Raw genomic sequence first — 20,744 nt, forward strand, 5'->3', positions numbered from 1 at the left:
CTTTTTAGGTAATGAACTTAAAATTACACATGAGACATCTTTTCCATATAATCTTGGCACGAGGAATCGATATTTAACCTTATTTTTGTGATAAGAAGTAAATTTGAGGTCAATGTTCGAGTTCCTGGCAATTGTTTGCCGTGTGAGATACATTTTGAATGACAACAAGGTCACTATTCTGACAACTGGATGCTCACATATGACATTAATGCGAGTTACTAATTCATTGTTTTGTTTTTACAGATATGGCTGATTCAAGGTGCATTCTTCCCGTGTGTCATGGTGGAGGGGATTTGAAGAAATTCGCTGATCAAGGGATCAAGACATTGATCTTCTGTGCCAAAGCCCGTGGAGATGAAGAGCAACGTGCAAAATTACAGGACATTGTTGATGGTGGTGGTGATGTTGTTCGCATAGAATGTCACAAAGGATGCTACTGTACTTGCACATCAAAACAAAAAATTGAGAGACTTCGTAAATCACAGAAAAGAAAAGCTGAAGATGATTGTGTAACAGTGACAACAAGATCTCGCACACAGGCAACAGGCAGTGGTGCGTTTGTTTACAAACGTAACTGCATTTTTGTGGCAAAGAATGTTTACCTGTTGATGACAAACATCCAGAAAGATGGGATCGTGTTCGTCAGTGCATGACTAAAGAACGTTTTGACAAGGAAGGTAGTCCCATCCCAACTATGAAAGATGCCATCATTAATGCTGCTGAGCAACGTAATGATGAAGTAGCCAGAACGGTCAAGTTACATATTGGATATTTGGTTGATCTCCCTGCAGCTGAGTGCAAATACCATGTACGCTGTTATAACCGTTTCATGACAGTCCCTAAGGCCTAAGTCACATTTGCTCTACGGCGAGGATATGGCGGCTATACATCCTCTGAATTTACAGAAACGTGCGGCGGCCGCAGAGTTTCTGAGGTGGCCTCAGGGTGGCCCTACGCCGTATGGCTATATTTTACAGGCCGTAGGCTCGCTGTGGAATTATAGCGCGGAGTTATAACTTTTTTCATTTCTACGTTCGCCGTAGCAATTTGACAAGCCGAAACAAAAGAAGTGGTAAAAAAAATAAAAATAAAAAAGAACCCACTCGTTACCGTCCGTCTGGCGGCACGTTCGTCTTAGGGCCCCCCTGCGGTCGCCTTGCGGGCACCTTGCATCTGCCTTGAAAATTCTATGGCCACCGCAGGAACACCCTAAGGTCACCGTGCGACATCAAATCAAAGACCGTACGGCACCCACACGTTTTCGGTCTCCACAATTTATAAATACGCCGTCCGGCTACCCGAAAAATAAAAACATGTGACTGCTACATTGTGTGACCGTGGAAATACTGCGGCAGCCGTATAATTGCTGGTGGCCTTCGATTTTGGAGACCCCACGGCCGCCGTGGCAAATGTGACCAAGGCCTAAATATGCTGATTTGCCATCTGGTGTTGCAGAGGAAAGTGCCCTAAAGAACGTCATAGAGCGCATGAATTGTGACAGGTCAAAGATGTGGAGTAGCGTTGAACTGCATTCCTTGTACTGTGATCTTGGTGGCAAACTCACTCGATGTGATATGTTTAGCAAACTAACAGACTGCATGAGTAAGGACGTTATGTTAGTTTGGGTAGATGGATGTGCTACCATTTTTGGTTTCCGTGAGTCCATTGCTAACCATCTGAAAATGGTTAAAGTGGATGATGCAGATGAGAGGAGTATTGATTCTGTGATAAGGCAGATCAAGAAGGAGGGGCACGCTCAGTCAAGCACAACAGTGCCAATTATGACCTCTCAGAATTTACACAAGCTAACACAATCAAGGCAACAAGCCCAACTTTACTGAGGTTGATTTCAGACTTAGTGTCTGGTGGTGAAATGACCAAGAAATCTCTAAGCCTGAGCCAGTCAATTCAAAGTCATGTTACAGGTACCAGAAATCGGACAACATTAGGACTGGCTGTCAAACTACTGCACCGCCATGGCAGTTCTGATTTTCTAAAGCTCCTTCATGAACATGGGTTCACAACGTCATTTGATGAGGTCCTGAGATTCAGGAAATCCGCTGCTCATTTTCTCGGTGACAATGCTCAGCTTCGCCACCAATTCATGGGTTTGAGTAGAACTGTTGGCGTGATTTTTGCCTGGTTTTATAATCTTGATCTGCAAGTGTTCACGCCTAATGGTCGGCGCACTACTCATGTCCTCTCACATGAATTTCAGCAACCCCATCCTGCAGGCATTCTTGAGTATGGGCATGCTCACCCAGGGAAGAGCGACCTTATTATCCCACGACTGTCTAAGAAAGCTGCCCAGTCTTGGAAAAGCAGCAGCTCATCAGGGATCCTTCCTCTGCAGCACTACACTGGGCCATCCAAAGTGAACCCCCCCGGCTGTGGATGCAACCTCTGGATTCTCCTACCAAGAAGTGTGTGCCCGGCAAGCAGGTTTAGCTGCTGCACAGGAAAAGGACATGAGGTGGCTAAACACAGTCAGCACACAGGTGAACGCCATGGAATGGGGTGGGTTCAACAACCAAGAAGCATTCACCAGTTATGCAGAAAAAAAGCCAGCAATTACCTACATGTTCGGACTCCTTATTGATGCCAAAGCTTCTCATCCAGACACTGTAGTGACTTCACTGGAGTATCTTCAGAAGTCATTGACTGATATGGGAATGACTTATGTCCACATCTCTGTGGATCTCCAGCTCTACATGGTGGCTTGCCAAATCAAGTGGCATGACGTTGATCGCTTTAAAAATGTGATTCTGAGGCCTGGGATAATGCACACTGTGCAGTCCTTCTGTGGTTGCATTGGCAAACTCATGCTTGGGTCTGGTGTTGAGACTCATCAGTTCAGCATTCGGGGGCCTGGCAGGAATCATGAGTGGCAAGTCCTGGGTTCGATCAATGAGAGCCTTCCGGATGGTTTCGACTGCCCTTCTCATTTCCTTCCTCACCACCGGCCCCAAGACATTCCAGGAGTTGTGCAGCTACCTTGAGACATGCAGACAGCACCCAACTGGGAAGCACTGGGTTGATAACTTCATCAAGCCTACTCTGCTTGTTCATCAACTTCTGCGTAGTGAGAGGGAGGCAGACTTCCTGCTGCAACAGCTAACACTTGAACGCATGCTTCCCTACTTCTTTGTTGCTGGTCACCATCACTATGCCCGTTACATCACCCATCACCTTCTGGAGATGCGCAATCTGCTGCCACCAGATGCCAAGTCGGAGCTCATATCAGGTGCTTTTGTGTGTCGTCACCAGGAAGGCATTTGGAATGGTGTGAGCTCTGATCAGTTCGGTGAACAAACTGCTATTAGAATTGGCAAGGGTGGCCTCAAGGGTATGACTCTTTCTCCAGAGATGGTAGCAGAGTGGATCGATTCCTTTCCTGTCACTGCCTACATCTCACATACAATGGAGCACATCTACCCTGACTCCTCAAACAAGGACAATGAAGACCAAGTGAGAGAAAAGGGCACAAGAATCAGACCACGTCACAAGGTGGAGGGGAAGAAGAGGAGAGAATTTGATGCAGATGATAGGCGCCGGATTTTACTTGAATTGTCGAATGTGTCTCATCCTCTTGAGAATCACTCACCACATCTGTACAACATTGCCAATGGTCGAATTGCTCCCCGAGAAGCTGAAGTGAATGTTGAGGATTCTGTGGTTATAGGTCAGAAAATGGTTGGAGTTCCATGCATCCCTTCCAGGTGGATTCCATACAACCATCTCATGCCCCATCAAGACAATGGAGCACTTACAGAAAGGAGTGAAAATTGGGGACAAGACGATCTTTGATCTAGAAACCATCTTCCTCAGGCTGCTGACTATTGGACAGCAAAGACAAATGGAGCTGGGACCTATCTTCCAGTTTGAGCTCTGTGCAGTACCCCCCTCACTGATTGATGAATATGGGTGCTTAAGGAAAGGCAACAAAGCACCACTGGCACACAAACTCTGTGTTCAGGCACAACAGCCTCTGCAACCAGATGTTACCATTGTTGATGCGAGCCAACTTCTCTATCATATTATCTGGCCTTTCAAGGGAACTGTGTCAATCTTAGTTGAGTCCATCAAGACAAGGCTGTCTACCATTGCTGGTCAGAAGATCTTGGTCTTTGACAAATATTATGATGTTTCTGCAAAGGACCATGAACGAGTGAGGCGTGCTGGCATTGGTTCCATCAACTATGACCTCACAATAAACACACTCCTGCCTAGTCGAGACGCCATCCTGACAAACAAGCAGAACAAGTTGCAGCTGTCCAAGGTTTTGAGTACCTATAACTTTGGTGAAGGAGTTACTGTGGAGAGCCATAGCCATGGTGCGTTCAACCATGATGAAGCAGACATTACAATGATCTCATGGCTGCTGAATGTCATGCAAGAGTGATACGTATCCTCTCTGATTACACTGATGTTTTTGTATTGATGGTTTACTGAGTTTACCAGTGCAACATCCAGGCCACAGTGCAGATGGAAAGGTGGGATGGAGCAATTTGGGATATCAACACTACCTGTGACCAGCTTGGCCCCAAGTGTCTGCAGCTTTTGGGAATGCACTTACATCACTGGCTCAGATACCACGTCATACCCATACGGCAAGGGCAAAGTGTCAGCCCTGAAGACACTGAGAGCTGGCAACTTCCCTGGTTTGTACTCCGCACTTGGCGAGCTGAACGCAAGCCATGAACAGCTCATGGAAGCAGGGCGGACATTCTTCTGTGCCCTGTATGGTCAGCCATAAGGTACCACGATGAGTGAGATGAGGTACTATATGTACACAAGGAAGTCTGGCAAGCCCCTCAAGCTCATGGCATTACCTCCAACTGAGATCAATCTCTTCCTACATATTTTGCGTGCACATCTACAGACAGTACTTGCAAAATCAGCTGATCAGCAGGCCCCACCTGAACTTGACATTACAAAATATGGATGGGACATCAGAGATGGAATCCCAGTGCCAGCAACTTCTGCTACTCCACCAGCCCCTTTGGACCTCATGGATGTTGTGCGTTGTGGATGCAAAGCAGAGGGGAAGGCCTGCAGTACTGCAAGTTGCAGTTGTCACCATGCAAAGATCTCCTGCACGCTATACTGCACTTGTGGTTGCAGTGACAAGTGCTTCAACCCACACAGGACTGTGGAGGACAGTGAAAGTGAAGTGGAAGAAGGGAGTGTCGAAGCAGAACTGGAAAGAGACGAGGATACGGAAGGGGACGAGTACAATGAATGGGAATGAACAATACGTAAGTTGTCTACTAGGCTCTATGCCCTCTGTTCCTAAGATGTCCAATATGATGACATGACAATGTGTATGCTTTCTGATTATCAACATACTGTTGTGAACCATTCATGACTTCACTTTTGCATTGATGTTGCATAATTTTCAGCAGAAAATAGTCATGGATATTTCATGTGAACCTCTATTTATTCCTGAATGTACAAAATAACCCCAAAATTGAATTCCTCATGTCAAAATCATATGGAAAAGAGGTATTACACAGGATTATATGTTGACTGATTAAAAACTTAGCCCCATCATCTGACCTGTAGCAGCCATCTTGAATTTATGCAAATTATAGGAGTTCCCCAAGGTGGCCACCACGGCAACCAACCTGAATTTTATTAATGGACCCATGTTAGTCCAAAACAATCATAAAACCATACACTTTCCACATCAACAAGGTTGACAATGGAACACATAATAACGGCAAATGGACTATTCACTGTCAAGAGATACACGAGTTTTACAAACCAAGCGCACCATCCTGACCTTCCTGCATCCTACAAAGTGAATGATCAAATCTACAGGTCTGAAAAAGCTGATGCAGCAAAGCTAAAAGACACTGCTTGAGATTGTCGAGAATTATAATTCCCATTTATATGAAGAAATTAGTCTACCATTTATGGCTATACAATTTTAGTAACGACTGGGTAATATTCGTTATCACTCAGTAAAATTCATTTGTTGAAATTGCTGAAAATTGAAATTCCCCATTTTGTTTGAAATGGAATTATTCGGTAAATTATGGTTATTACCTGTTTATCACTACTCCTTTTATCAAATTGTAATTTGTAGTACTGATTAGGCAATGATAGAAATGTCTTCCTTTCTTGCTCTCTTGTGAGAACTATGCTCGCATATGATACCAAGTTTTGTCATTGCATTGACTTACATCTAATCATCAGAGTTCAATATATGTATATGTCGTATTTTGCTTGTCTTAAACAGTTTTTGTAGAATATTGTATGATTCTACAACTGCCCATTTCACAGGATATTTAAGTTTCGTCCTTTGTTGCTCTCTCGTGAGAGCTATGCACGCATATGATAGTAATTCTTGTTATTACATTGTCTTACATTTAATATCAGCATCAGTGTTCAATATATGATATATGTAGTACTTTGCTTGGTTTAAACAACTGTTTTAGAATACTGTATGATTCTACAACTGCGGATTTCTCGGTATATTTAAATAATGATGGTAACTCCTGCAATTTAGAGTATGTTTCATATTAGAAGTGACATTCATGAACGTTTTGAATAAATTGTGTCATTTATAAACATCTTAATGTTTTTCTCAATGTATAATACCAGCAAGCTGTTGCATATATGCCTACAATCAGATCAGAGCTAAACCAGTCATTGTAATTTATTGAAAGAGATGAATATCGTCAACCAGCTTAATCCACAAACATTAGGGGGTAATGTAGCGTGTTTAAAGCTACTACTCATATGAAATTAACAGTTATAGATGAATTCCTCATGTTTGTATTCCTAAATTCCTTTAGAAAGTGATTGCAAACAACCTTGCAAGGTTGTTATAATATTTATTGGTGGCATTTGAAGTGATATCTGGTAATAGTACCCTGATATAATATGGTATGGTTGAAACCGGAAGTGATGTCATTAACAATTATCTAAAATATGGCAATTTCTGGATATTTTGTGCATTTAGTGTAACAAATCACAATAGAAATTAGTTAAATGCACTCCAAAAATCAAACCAGAGCAAAATAAACCATTTCCGTGTGCGGGATTATGACATTTTCCCAGGAACTCCGATATCGTCAATTTGGATAACTACGGGCGAAACCGTAAATAAAATGTTTGGCCAGGGCTGTAGAGAAAACGTACTTGGTCTGGAAGTGTTACCCAAACTTTTCTTGAAGGTCTTAGTATATAGAACAAGAAAATCCAAGGTAACGCTGTAGAAGAGTGATGGACACGAACTCCCCCCCCAGCGCCAGGACTAATGCATTTAATGGGGGAACTGAGATAATCCTATATTTAGTAGTCCAATAAGGGCCATTTCTGTAACACTACCCCCTCCTTTCTCCCGAGGCTCTCCCGATCCTCCATCTGGGGCAGCCCACAGCAATGGCCCTGTCTAACGTACAGCACAGATCTCCCATTTACTCTAACCCACAACGTGGGAAGCACTTAACTCCAAAAATCAAAGTGCCAGTAAAGATTGGCATCTCCCTAATCTTGTGTCGGGTCACCAATCTAACAAACAAATTCACACTCTATGCACACTACTTAACATTCTAATTACGGATTTGAACGGGAGTGCATTCAGTTTTACTTTTAACACCAATATTGGCATAGGAGCAGGACATTCACAGGTTCAAAGTTCTTTCACATGTTCGCTCCTTCATGCCCCCTCCTGGCCGTATCGTCCATTCACCCCTGAGGGTTTCCTCACTTCGTCGCCTTATTGGCCTCTCACCAAGTGAGTTTAGTCGGCCCAGTGGCCTAATCTCACAAAGAGTCCTTCGGCTCCCTGAGCCCACAAAATGGCATGAATCTTCGGCCGCAACGGCCCACAGAATGGCATGAATCTTCGGCCGCAACGGCCCACAAAAGCACTTTGGCCTTAATGGCCCACAAAAATGCTTTGGCCCATATGACCTACTCACAAGCAGCAGCAGGCAACAAGGCCTGCATTGGACAGCAGATGACACAGCAATGGTGGCACGGTGATATCGATGGCAAGCAATTGCAGTTCGGAGGCGTTCTTGAGGACGCAAATGGGTGTCATGACCTTAGACCAGGTGAGATGGAGTGTACCCTTAACCTTCCTTACCTGACTTGTTTTGGTTAAGTTCTCTTTTTCTTTTTTTTCTTCCTTTTTTTTTTTTTTTCCTTTTACAGACAGGTTGGTGTGTTTCGTACTCAACTGTTATCTTCGTGGATGTGTGCTCATGATATACTGGTGGCCTCTCTGGCACTTGGAGAGGGTGACCTCGCCTGGCCATTGCCAACAATTTCTCCCATCAACACTACTCGTACCAGGTGTCACACATGAATGGTGCGGAGGGGAGTCCATCAAACTGAACCATTTACTTTTAGCTCCAGACAATGCAACAAACCCTGCTATGGCTAGAATGATCCTAATGGCCCATTTTTCCTGACCTGGCACACTGTTCCATTCTATTAAACCTGGGCAAGGCCCTTCTTTGTCTTTTTCCATTTGGTGGTGCCATGCATAACTCGCTGGCTGGGGAGTGTGACTACTATTAGGCCTCTTTGCCTGCTTCCAATCGGGGGTAGAGGACACCCAGCGACCTCGGAGTTCACCTGAGCGTGCTTCTGACACTCCTAACTAAAGGGTGGCTTTCTCTAGCCCCCATAGCACCTATACTGTGCTCTCATAGCACCCATACTGTGCTCTCGTAGCACTGAACCTACCTTGCTCTCCTGGCACATCTGACAGCCTTCACCTGCCAGGAACCCCCAAAGCCCTGCTGCCCTATTTCCCGACTCACCAACTTCCCATACCATGTCACACTACCAACCAGCATCCCCTTACCTTGGCCTGCACCCACCCCTCACAGTCTGCCTGCACAATGGAACAGCAGCCAGAATCCATGTCGAATCGTCTAAGTCCCCCTAACCTACACTAACTTAGGAGACTCCTACCGACAGGGTACATTGTTCACACTCACTCTCTTTATCTGCACAATCACGCCATTCACCCAAACACTTTAGTCATTCATTCCACAGTGCCGTACATCCAGCCCACAACACCATCCAACACCTTTCACGTTTATGTGAAAACAAAAACACACCAGTCCCTCGGATACCACTTGGTCATCAAATTTAACTGGTACAATTTTACATCAAACCCCAATTAATTTGTCTCTACGTCCGTCGTCGGCTGGCCTCCTCCATACTGCCCTAATCGTTTCTTTCGAAAACTTTAAACCAGACATCAAAATCTCTTCACCAGCCTCATGAACCTCTGCATGGTTCCAAACAGGCATTTCAGTCTTCCCTCAAACAAGCCACTCTGTCATCCACTTGTTTCAGGTGCGTTTAACGCTCTGCCTGTAATGTCTCCACCACTTTTTAAAATAATCACCCAAATCCACTCGTGCCACTCTTATGCCTTCTGTCATCTCTCAATCTTGCAATCACTTTCGGTACAATTTCCAATCAAAATTTCTTACATCCCCATATGGCCTGCTTCTTTGGCTCATTGGAAGGGGAGTGAGGGAAGGAATCCCTCATTTCCCATTACATGATCCCGCCGCCTTTCCGCCACGGCTCAAGGGGGTCACGCCTCAATGGGGGTTGTGGTCCACCCCCTCCTTTTCTCCAGGGTTTGCGGAAGTCAGACAAACCCCAATCTGTGGAATGGCTTCCCCCTCTTTTCCAGGGTTCACGGAAATCAGGTAAACTCCAATCGGTGGAATTACTTCCCCCTCTTCTCCAGGGTTCACGGAAATCGGGCAAACCCCAATCGGGGAAGCGGCCTCCCCCTCTTCTCCATAAACCCCACTCAGCTAACCAAACCACTCGTGTGCTCAGAAAGGGCTGAAGACCAATTGACACACGCCAGTGCCACCTGCCACTCATCTGCACTCCACTCCAAAGTTCCTGTGAGACCGATAGAGAAATTAAAATCCAATTTTTAAATTGGATTTCTAAAATCCTATCTAAAACTGCTCCTGGATGCAGCTCCTCCAACTCCGCAAGAACCCATGCGGAGCTGTCCATTATGGTTTCCGTCCCCTGGCTCAAGTTCTGTCCTGGTGGCATTTCTATTTCCCCTTGCACCTCAAACATATTTGCTATGTCACCACTCATTCTATGCTCAGGACTCCCATACACAGCAGGCTGCACACATTCCAAGGTTATGTGTTGACCCTCCACACATTCAACCTTGCCTGTGTACTGACCAACTGCCTCGCACTCCAGGGCTACATTCTCGAACGCCAGGTGAGTACCCACACACACTTCGGCCTCGGCAGCACATACCGGTGCTGTAGTCTGGACTGTGGGCTCACAGCATTCATTCACAGGCACTCCACACACACCTTCAGGGGTCACGCATACATGCACCCCATTGGACAGAGTCTCTTCGTTAACATAAAATTTCATTTCTACCTTAAGCTCATCATCCGCACCATGTATGCATGTACCCACGTACCTGCTTTGTTCCAGAGTCACCTCTGTCCGGTCGCTTCTCTCCAGCAGGTTGCTCATCATCGGTTCGCCATACTCTTCTGGGGCTGTCAGCTGCACACACTGGACCTGCTCAAAATGTATTTCATAAGTCAACAACCCCGTATGCTCCCTCAATTTTTCAATCACCAGGGTTTGCTCTAATTGTGGTGTCATCTGATGAGTGATGTCAATCAAGATCCGCACCACTAACATTACTCCCTGTGGTGATATCACACATCCCACATTATTGTGCTGTTCTCCTTCCTGGCTCCATTTTCCTTCCCATTTGAGTCGTTCTTCCTCTCCGAACCTTTATAGTTGTTCGTTATCTTTCCGGAGTTTTTCCATCTCCGCATACTCCAACTTTGCTCTCTCCTTTAGCTGGCCAACCTCAAATTCGTTTTCTTTTTGTTTTCTATCCCACCGTCTCATGTTCTTCCTTCTCCAATCTCATCGTCTCCCTCAATTGGTTGATCTCCCTTTCCTGCTTCATTCCTTGTTCTTTCACTATCTCCTCGTATTCCACCCTTGCCTTCTCCTTTAGTTGTTCTTGTCCTTTTTGTTTTCTATCCCACTGTCTCTCTTGTTCTTCCTTCTCCAATCTCGTCGTTTCCTTCAATTGGCTGATTTCCCTTTCCTGTTTCATTCCTTGTTCTTTTTGTTTCTTATCCCACTGTCTCTCTTGTTCTTCATTCTCCAATCTCGTCATTTCCTTCAATTGGCTGATTTCCCTTTCCTGTTTCATTCGTTGTTCTTTCACTATCTCCTCGTACTCCCACCTTGCTTTCTTCTTTAATCTTGCCTTGGCTTCTAACTGTTCGATCTGCACAGTGTGGTTCCTTAACGTTTCATTCTCCGTTCTTTCTTTCCTCTCAACATCCTCAGCTCGTTTTGTAATTCAGTCTCTTTGTTTTGGTGTTTCCGTAACTCAGAAGTTTTTTTTCCATAATTCCTCTCTCTCTCGCCTCCTCACCTCTTTTTGCATGCTTCCTCCCTCATTTCATCCATTCTCTTGCTCATCTCCGCACCTCTTTCGCATGCTTCCTCCCTCAATTCGTCCCTTTTTTTTTTCCTGTATTCCTTTAGGTGTTCCTGATATTCCTTTTCTTTTTCTATCTTCCGTTCTAGGCTTTCTCTTTCTTGATTGCCTGTTCTTACCTCTTCCTTCAGTTGTTTCAATTCCCAATAGTGTTCACATTTTTCCTTTTCTAGCGTTTTTTTCCATTCTTTTTCCAAGTTCTTTCTATTCCGGGAATTACTAATTTGCTCCTCCTCTATTCTTTTGTTCAGTTTGCTCTTCTCTTGTTCCAACTTATGGGTACTCCCCTCTACTTTCCTCATTTCTCCCTGTAGTTCTTTGAACTGTCTTGACTTTTCCAACAATTCTTCCTTCCTTTGCTCCAGGTATTTCTCTCCTCTTTTTATCTTCTGTTCGAGGCTTTCTCTTATCTGATTGCCTGATCTTACCTCTTCCTTCAGATGTTTCAATTCCAAACCGTGTTTCCGTTTTTCCTCTTCCAGCTTTGTTTTCCATTCTTCTTCCAAGTTCTCTCTATCCCGGGAATTACTAATTTGCTCTTCCTCTATTCTTTCGTTCAGTTTGCTCGCCTTTTGTACCAAAAACCCACACAACCAATCTACTTCCGTCGTTTCACCATGTAGTTCCTCGACTGTGCTCTAAGTCTTCTTCCAGCCCCCGAATTCGCTCCTGTGCATCGATCAATTGTTGTGACTCTCCATGCACACAATCCTCCTGACCTTCGTCTGCGCGCCGCCGTTTCTCGTCCAATTCAATGGCAAACGAATGCACTTCCTCTATACAGTCATCACCACTCCTCCACCACTCCAAGGCCTCCGACAATTGTGTCTGAAGCTTGCCAATGTATGTGCCGGCATCCTGATTCGTCTGCCCCGGCGTATACAGTGTCCACGTGGCCTGAACCGGTGGGCGGGAGCATTTCCTTCGTGCCTTGCGGCTCATTGCGCTATGATTAGCCCACTCCCGCTTCGTGTCGCGCCGAGATGGAGCCGCGCCACCACTTTGCGACTGCATTTTCTTTATAATTTGCAAGTTTTTCCTCCAATCCGCTCAAGCATAAAATCAACTCAAATTTGGACCGTTTTTTTTTTTTTTGTAACCAATGTCCAGGATGCAAAGTGCACCACTGGTCCAAATATCCCACTCCCGACTACCAATTGTTAACACAATTGGTGTTCTGCAAATTTACGGAGGTGGAAGCGGAGAGTTCGTGGTTCCACTCCTGACAGCCAAATTGTTGCGGATCCGGGGTGGCGGGATTCTCACCCAGTCCTAGGCGCCACCCTCACCACCACCGTCTCCGGGGTTTATAACGCCGCCGGCTCGGCACAGGCCTTGGGTCATGCATCTTCAATCGCGATGCCAACGTAATCCTGAACCTTGACAGTTGGGGAAATAGAACCCCCGGTTACAGACTGGTTTTGTCAGAGACCGAGCGGAGTCTACCAGTCTGTAACCATTCTTGGTGTTGTATGCCAATCGAACGGATCGTTCCTCGACGCGACACAAATTAATCCATAGCAGCAACTTCATACGAATTAACCAGATTTATTGGGGAACATCGGGGATCACAACACAAGATAATTCACGACAATGGTTTTATTAACAATCCTCAACCCGTTCTTAACTAGGGAATCACGGTCTAAAGGTTTCGAGGGGATCGCTACCGAAATATGCCTTGTACAACACGTGCAGACAAAGACAAACAGCATGCATGCAAGACAAGGCAGAGTACTTGGTGATGTCTCATGGACGAGAGGACAGTGTCAAAAGCACGAATGTCGCTCGCAGCAGGCGAATGTCCATGGATTCGAACTCCCGCTTGAACGTGCCGCGTGGCGAAATGGAGGCGTCGTACTCTTGCTCCTTCAAGGCACCGCATACACAGTTATCACGTATTGAAATAATCATATAGTCCCTACCAATAACTTGGTAGCGCTAAAGTTTGGTTTCCTCAGATGGTACCAATATATGCCTGGGCCCATGGACTATTAGTCATACTAACCAACTTGCATTCATAGTTCGTTCTGTAAAACCTGACGGTAAACCAGTTGAGCGATTTTCTGAAGTTCATAGACATACATGACCATGGTGCAGAGAGCATAGCCTCAACTGTTGTACAATTAATCGAAGATGTTGGTCTTGATTTGCGTGACATGAGAGGCCAGAGTTGTGACAATGCTGCCAAGATGTCTGGCATTTACACTGGTCTTCAAGCCAGAATAAAGGCTATGAATCCCCTGGCAACCCTGGCATGTTATGTCCCTTGTGCAGGTCACTCCTTGAACCTTGTGGGAACATCAGCTGCCAGCATAGTCAGGTTCCTTGTGTTATTTCGTTGGAATTTTTTGGAGAGTAGCAAACCTATAGATTTTTGAGAAGTTTAAAATCTATTTAAATAAAAAAAAATGATGCTTCACATTTTTTCAACTTTTGGAAAGGTCGTTTTGGGATGAAAAACGCTTTTTTTGAATTCCAATTTAAAAAAAATCTGAAACAATACAAAATAACCAACTGATGATGGATTACTGTTAAATGGCTAACAATGGATTTCATAAGATAATAAAATGTTGCATTTTGACTGTCGGTTGCCATGGAAACAGCATTTTTGGAGTGGAATTGCCATTTTTTAATATATTTTTTTTTTAATTATATTTTCCATCGGATGGCCCAAATAATTATTAAATATAGTGACCATGACTAACACATAAGTATTATGAATTTCAAGTATTGGAACAGTTGGTTGCCATGGAAACGGCCATCTGTGCAATGAAACATTGGTGTGTCTGTTCAATATCAGAAGGTTTCGGCACCTTCAGTAGTAGAATGTTTGATTTTAAGTTTTTTTTTTTATCCCCCACCGCGTGGCGGAAGGGGGATATTGTTGTAGTTTGATGTCTTGTAAGTGTGATCTTGTTGGGAACATAGGTGACGCCACGTCGCAACGCCATGCCATCGCCTGAGGTTACGGTTGTTGGGCGTGGCATGACGTCGTGATGTGGCGCGGCGCGCATCCAAGCATGTGCAGCACTATGACGTCATTTTCAGTTCGCTTCATTTATTCTCGATTTATTCATGACAGTTTACTTCGGAGCTTCGTTTCATCATACTCGGTTTTCAACAACTTTCTTCCTTTTTTCGGTAAGTTGTGATAGCCGTTGAGGCGTATGTACTTTTTTGTCATTTTATCTTCTTCTGTATGGGGTGGGATTATGGTTTGAATGGCCACGGGGTTGGAGGTTTTAATTGCGTTTCCTGTTAGTCTAGGAGTTGGAAGTCGGGCAGTTGTCATGTTATAGCTATGTGTTTATCCTTTTTCTATTATTTCGGGTTGATCTTTAAATATGTCCTTATGTGCTGGTTCGTGCTTTCCTTTATCCGGAAAGAAAGTCACCATCAATGTAATCAGTCACTGACGTATTTTGTTCCATTAGAGTTGGATGAACTGCTGTATAATAGGATAGGATTAGGTTAGCTTTGTGCCCGGGGGTTGGAATTGCAGAGGAGTCTATTTGGAGTTTCTATTTAGTTTACTGGCATGTAGTTAGCGCGTATTGTTGATTTCCCACTTATCTCTGCTTTTATTTTATTCAGGTAATTTTACATCTTCGTAGCGGTTTTTATTTTGGATTCCAATAAAGTTCTATCATTGCGACATGAACCCGCATCTCCCGTTTAAATCATATAAGTTTAGGTCAATAAATTAGTCAAAGCAAATAAGGATGTTGTTTTTCTCATCCGTTTTCTTTTTATGGTGATGAATGTTATTTGTGCCCTTGATATGGCCCTAGACATAGTACAGGCATTTTAGCAGAAATATTTGGTCAACCTCAACCTCCTTATCCCTGTGTCGTAAGAGTTGACCAGGGTTGCGTCAGGAAGGGCATCCGGCGTAAAACCTGTGCCAAATCAGTATGCGGATCATACGGATGATCCGCTGTGGCGACCCCTAACGGGAGCAGCCGAAAGAAGAAGAAGAAGATTTGGTCAACCTCACACAAATTGCAACAAAGCAAACACAACAGATTTTCGTTCCTGAATATGTCCTCAGTGACAGAAAAAAAGTCCAAAGGAATCCTCCGGGGGGGAAAGTCCTGAAATCATGGAAATCCAAGATGGCCGCCACCCGGCTTCGGTGAAAATGTGAAAATTGTAAAGATTGACATTTTAAAATGTAAATATATGTTTTTCTGCATTCTCATTGTTTCTAGTTATGGTCAGTATATTTATATACAAGAATAATTATAAAAAAGTGAAATGTATTGAGGGTAAAATAAAAAATTATAGCTTTTTTGTCCAAGAAGTCAATATTTTTTCCCAAAAAAATATTTTGACTTGAGAAAGTTTGTTCATATAAGAACATATATATCCCCAGGCATACATACTATATATTTCCAGATACAGGGACATTAGTACTATCCACTGGTGAAAGAATTAACACACAATATTAATTTTTATTGAATTTATTTCCATTTTCCTACCCCTACCCCCTTCATTTGAAATATGTGCACTTTATGCGTTTTCGATCCAAACAAAGGATAAACGCCTGGCTATAGCTAATACGTTAATAGGATTAAGACAAATTCTGATTTTAAATACCATAGCTATGTTTATTTGTTAATATAACATAGTCAGTTCAAAGTTTCAAACAATTGTACTAATTCTGGATTTTTATTTTCAGGCATGGAGGGACCTGAACGGTGTGCCATGTGCAAACAGGATGGAGGAGGCCCATCAGCTTCAACTCTAACAGAAAAGGGGTGTTCAGCCATCAACCAGGCCAGCAGCACAAGGAAAGACAGCATTCACACTGTACCTGGGGAAAGGGTGCACAAAGACTGCCGGCGTATATACTGCAACCCACATCAGATAGCCAAGGAAAATGTGAAAATTGTCAAAGGCCAGTACAAGCACTGACAGACATGTACTTAGGTCATCTGAGGAGGGGTTTTCTTTCAACACTGATTGCCTTTTCTGTGGTAGACCAACCAAGTTTGGGAGGAAGCGGAAGACGCAGGATGTGCTTCAAGTAAAGACAATTGAATTGAAGGACACGCTCCTGGCAATATGCCGCGAACGAGCCGATGTTTGGTCAGATGCTGTGAAGGCACGGATTCTGCATGTGCATGACTTGCACGCAGCAGATGCAGTTTACCACCAGACATGCAGTGTTAACTTTCGCACAAATAAACGGATACCAATAGCTCAGATGACGGACACCGAAGAATCCAAGACGACAAAGCTTGGATGGCCTCGAAGCGATGAGAAGATAACAGCATTCTTGCAAGTGGCAAGATATCTTGAGGAAAATGATGATGGGCAGATCACCATCAATGATCTCATTGACCTCATGACACAGAAACTGGCAGGCACTAACCACGAAGCATACAGCTACACCCACATGAAGGCGAGGCTGTGGGAACACTTTGGTGACAGGATAATCCAAACTGCGATCAACGGCAAGCTGAACATGGTCACCTTCAGGACAACAGCCAGGGCAGTGCTCCAGGAATATTACAACAACCAGCAGCAGGAAAAAGACTACTGAAGAGAAAATCAAGCTTGTACAGGCTGCTGCCAAACTCATCAAAGAAGACATTAAAACCATTGAAACATCCCATGAAGTCTACCCATGTGGTGATGACCTGCAATCGCAAGAGGCTGGCATTAAATACTTACCAGATACTCTGCTGGTACTGCTTGAAGGACTGTTTGTGGGAAAGAAAGATGGTGTTACAGTGGATTCAATTGGGCAAGCCATAGTGCAGTCAACTAGACCCAGAGTCTTACTGGCACCACTTCAGGTTTGGTTGGGTGTGCAGCTATATCACCACTTCGCATCACGATTTCTCATTGACTCCCTTCATCATCAGGGGTTTTGCTGTTCATATGAAGAGGTGCATCAGTTTGAACGAAATTCTGCTCAGTCACATGGAACAGACATCCCTAACCTGACAACAGAGTTTGTGCAGTATGCAGCTGACAATGTGGACCATAACATTCGCACACTGGATGGCCATGACACATTCCATGGCATGTGGATGATTGCCGCCGTCACCCCTGGAACCAGATCAGGCCGGCCAATACTTAGGGCAAAGGTGACGTCTCGTGATGTCACAATGGTTGGAAGGGTGCAGATACGGTACAACAAGGAAGAAAGTCACGGGATGACAGCAGTGATGTACCAGAAACTTGTCAACCTAAAAGCCCAGAACTGCTCTGAAAATCTTGATGTTCTGTGGAAGACATCCATCTTGTTTGGGTCCCCCAGATTTGCATCGTCAGGAATGATGCAATTCATACACAAGGGTGACCACCCTGGCAAGGCGGCTATCATGTTTCTGCCCATGATAGACATGAACTCGAGTGACAGCACATGCATATACTCGACCCTGATGTTTGTCAGTGAACATGCACAACGCCACGGTGTCACTCCAGTAATCACCTTTGATCAGCCCCTCTGGTGGAAGGCCCTCATAATCATCAAGCCGGAGCCTATGGGAAGTGATCTGAAAGGGATTGTCCTACGCTTGGGCGGCTTCCACGCAGAGATGAGTTTCCTCGGATGTATTGGATACCTGATGGTGTCATCTGGGCTTCAAGAACTGATGGAGTTGATATATGCCCCCAATGCAGTGATTCATATGTTTAGTGGCAAGGCCATTGCCCATGCAGTTCGCGCACACCTAATTGTTGATGCAGCCCTCAATGCCTTGCTGTTGACAAATGTGCTCAATGCGCCTCTACCATGCCTACCTGAAACATCAGACGGCAATGGGAATGAAGATCCGGACTTAGCTAAAGCAGCTACAAGGCCGCTAAATGACCAGCATACAGATCTAAGCAATAATCCAGACTTCAACGAAGCTTGTACCCTCTATGAGAAGCTGATGGCTGGGACACTGTCTGTGGAAGAAGTATGCAAGTCTGACGTCTTGAAACGAAGCAAAGACCACCTTCAGAAGCATGCCGAGTCTGCAAAGATATCTTCTAGAACTTCAGCCCTTTGGGTTCAGTATAGGACATGCTAGACATTCAATGCAAATACATCTGGGCAGAGCGCACTGGGAACTGGGCACTACATCTACAGGCCATCCAGGAAATGCTGCCTTACCTGGCAGCCTCGGGCCACAACCTGTATGCCAAATCTGCGAGGGTGTATCTGCAGCAGATGTCCAACCTCAAAACTCAACATCCCAATGTCCAACAACATTTTGATGAGGGGTTCCATGTGGTTCTACGAAGTGATCGCCTGTGGGCAGGTCTTTCATCTGACCTGATTATCGAACAAGTTCTGATGAGAAGTTTGAAGACCAGCGGGGGGTTCACACGAGGGCAAGGAATGACAGAGCAACAACGGCTGGTATGGCTACTATCAATGCCTGCCTGTGCAGAAATAAACCAGGCAATGCAGGAGCTCACAGGTGTGAACTACAAAACTGGAGAGCAGAAGAAGGACATGACCAAGGCAAGACAATCTCGTGACTGGAAGGACACACTATCAGCTCTTCAATATTTACAGGAACGGAATCCGTTCAGTAGTGATCCACGTTCTGAGGAACATTGCCACTGGTGTTCATGCACACCCCACCGTCAACGTCAATACAGCACATGCTGTAGGAGCCAAAATATTGAAATCTATGGATGGGAAAACACCTGCCGAGTACACATTTAAGAGTAAAGACCAAGTTGTCACCCTCGGCATGAAGTCATCTGTCAAGATTGATGTGGGTCAACCTGGACTTGCTCTCCAACTCCTCTTCCAGAGACTGATCACTATTGCACAGACAGCAGAAGAACTGGAGTCCGCCTTCAAATATGAACTGTGCAGTTATCCACCAGCCCTCTTTGATTCCTCTCTTCAGCTCCGAGAAGCACACAAGCCAGTCTTTGCTGATACCATCTGGGATCTTCTTGGATCCGATGTCCCAGCCGATATCCCCAATGATGGGCAAAAGTATGTTTTGGATGGCGGGGCACTTGTTCAACGCATCCCATGGTCTCGTGGATCTACATACAGAGACATATGCCACCAGCACACTGATTATGTAACGAAGAAGTATGGAGATGCCATAGTCGTGTTTGATGGTTATGAGAGTACCAACACGAAGGACATGACACACCAGAGACGGTCTAAAGGGAATGCTGGCACTACTGTGACATTTACAGCTGACATGCATCTCACAATGAAGAAGGAACAGTTTCTTGCCAATAGGCAGAATAAACAGCGATTCATTTTTATGTTGAGTGAAGAGCTTCAGAAGAAAAACTGTGAGACACACCATGCCTCAGGGGATGCTGATCTCCTGATTGTACTGAAGGCCGTGCAGTCTGCTACTGTCACCAACACTGTGTTAGTTGGTGATGACACAGACCTCCTCGTCCACCTATGCGACCATGCAAGCTTAGAATCCCATGACCTCTTCTTTTGTCCCGAGCCAAAGAAGAACACGAAGAAGCCTCACATCTGGAACATCAAAGCTTCAAAGAAAATGATTGGTACAGACATATGCAAGCACATACTGTTTCTACATGCAGTTATTGGGTGCGACACGACATCTCATCTTCATGGGATTGGAAAGGGAGCTTCCCTCAAAAAGTTCAAAGCAAACAACACATTCCGTGAGCAAGCCAAGTTTTTTGATACATATCCAGCTTCCGTATGTGATGTGGCAGATGCGGGAGAAAAAACATCGGTGATAATCTACAATGGAAAGTCAACTGACACCCTGGACACCCTCCGGTATCAGCGGTACTGGGACAAGGTGGCTTCGAGCTCCTCTCACGTGCAACCACAGACGTTACCACCAACATCAGAAGCAGCAAAGTATCACAACCTGCACATGTATTTGCAAGTCCAAGAATGGAAGGGATGTGCAGATGAACTTCTTCCGACAGACTGGGGTTGGCAGAAGTGTGACGAGGGTTTTGTGCTACTTCAGACATCAATAGCTCCAGCTCCTGAAAAGATGTTGCGTGTGTACCATGAGATGCACATGCAAGAAGCACAACATTGAGTGCACTCCAGCTTGTGGAAACAGGGGCTCCAGCAGCAGGGCTCTGGCTGCACAAACACTCCATGTGACAATGATGAGGATGATGACGACATTGTCGAGTTCTATCTTTAATACGCTTGATTTTCTCAACATGTATAGTAAGTTTATAATGGATGTAGTTTCTGAGTTTAATGCGAATTGTTTTTCTGAGTTTAATGCGAGTCTAATCATTTTCATTTCAA

The 20,744-nt window shown here is 44.7% G+C and overlaps 1 pseudogene across 1 annotated transcript in view; it reads left to right on the forward strand.

The window, feature by feature from the left end:
- LOC147015333 (uncharacterized) overlaps positions 1 to 20,744 on the forward strand; it is a 59,861-nt pseudogene that overhangs the window by 37,334 nt on the left and 1,783 nt on the right. Inside the window, exons 9-10 of the transcript XR_015050286.1 lie at positions 244 to 5,258; positions 16,188 to 20,744. The exon at positions 16,188 to 20,744 is cut by the window's right edge and continues 1,783 nt beyond it. The product of XR_015050286.1 is annotated as an uncharacterized LOC147015333 (transcript). The remainder of the gene's footprint in view (positions 1 to 243; positions 5,259 to 16,187) is intronic.

Source organism: Eptatretus burgeri, chromosome 12 (assembly GCF_056783735.1).
Source record: "Eptatretus burgeri isolate ZD-2024b chromosome 12, Ebu_testis_v1, whole genome shotgun sequence".
Lineage (NCBI taxonomy): Eukaryota > Metazoa > Chordata > Myxini > Myxiniformes > Myxinidae > Eptatretus > Eptatretus burgeri.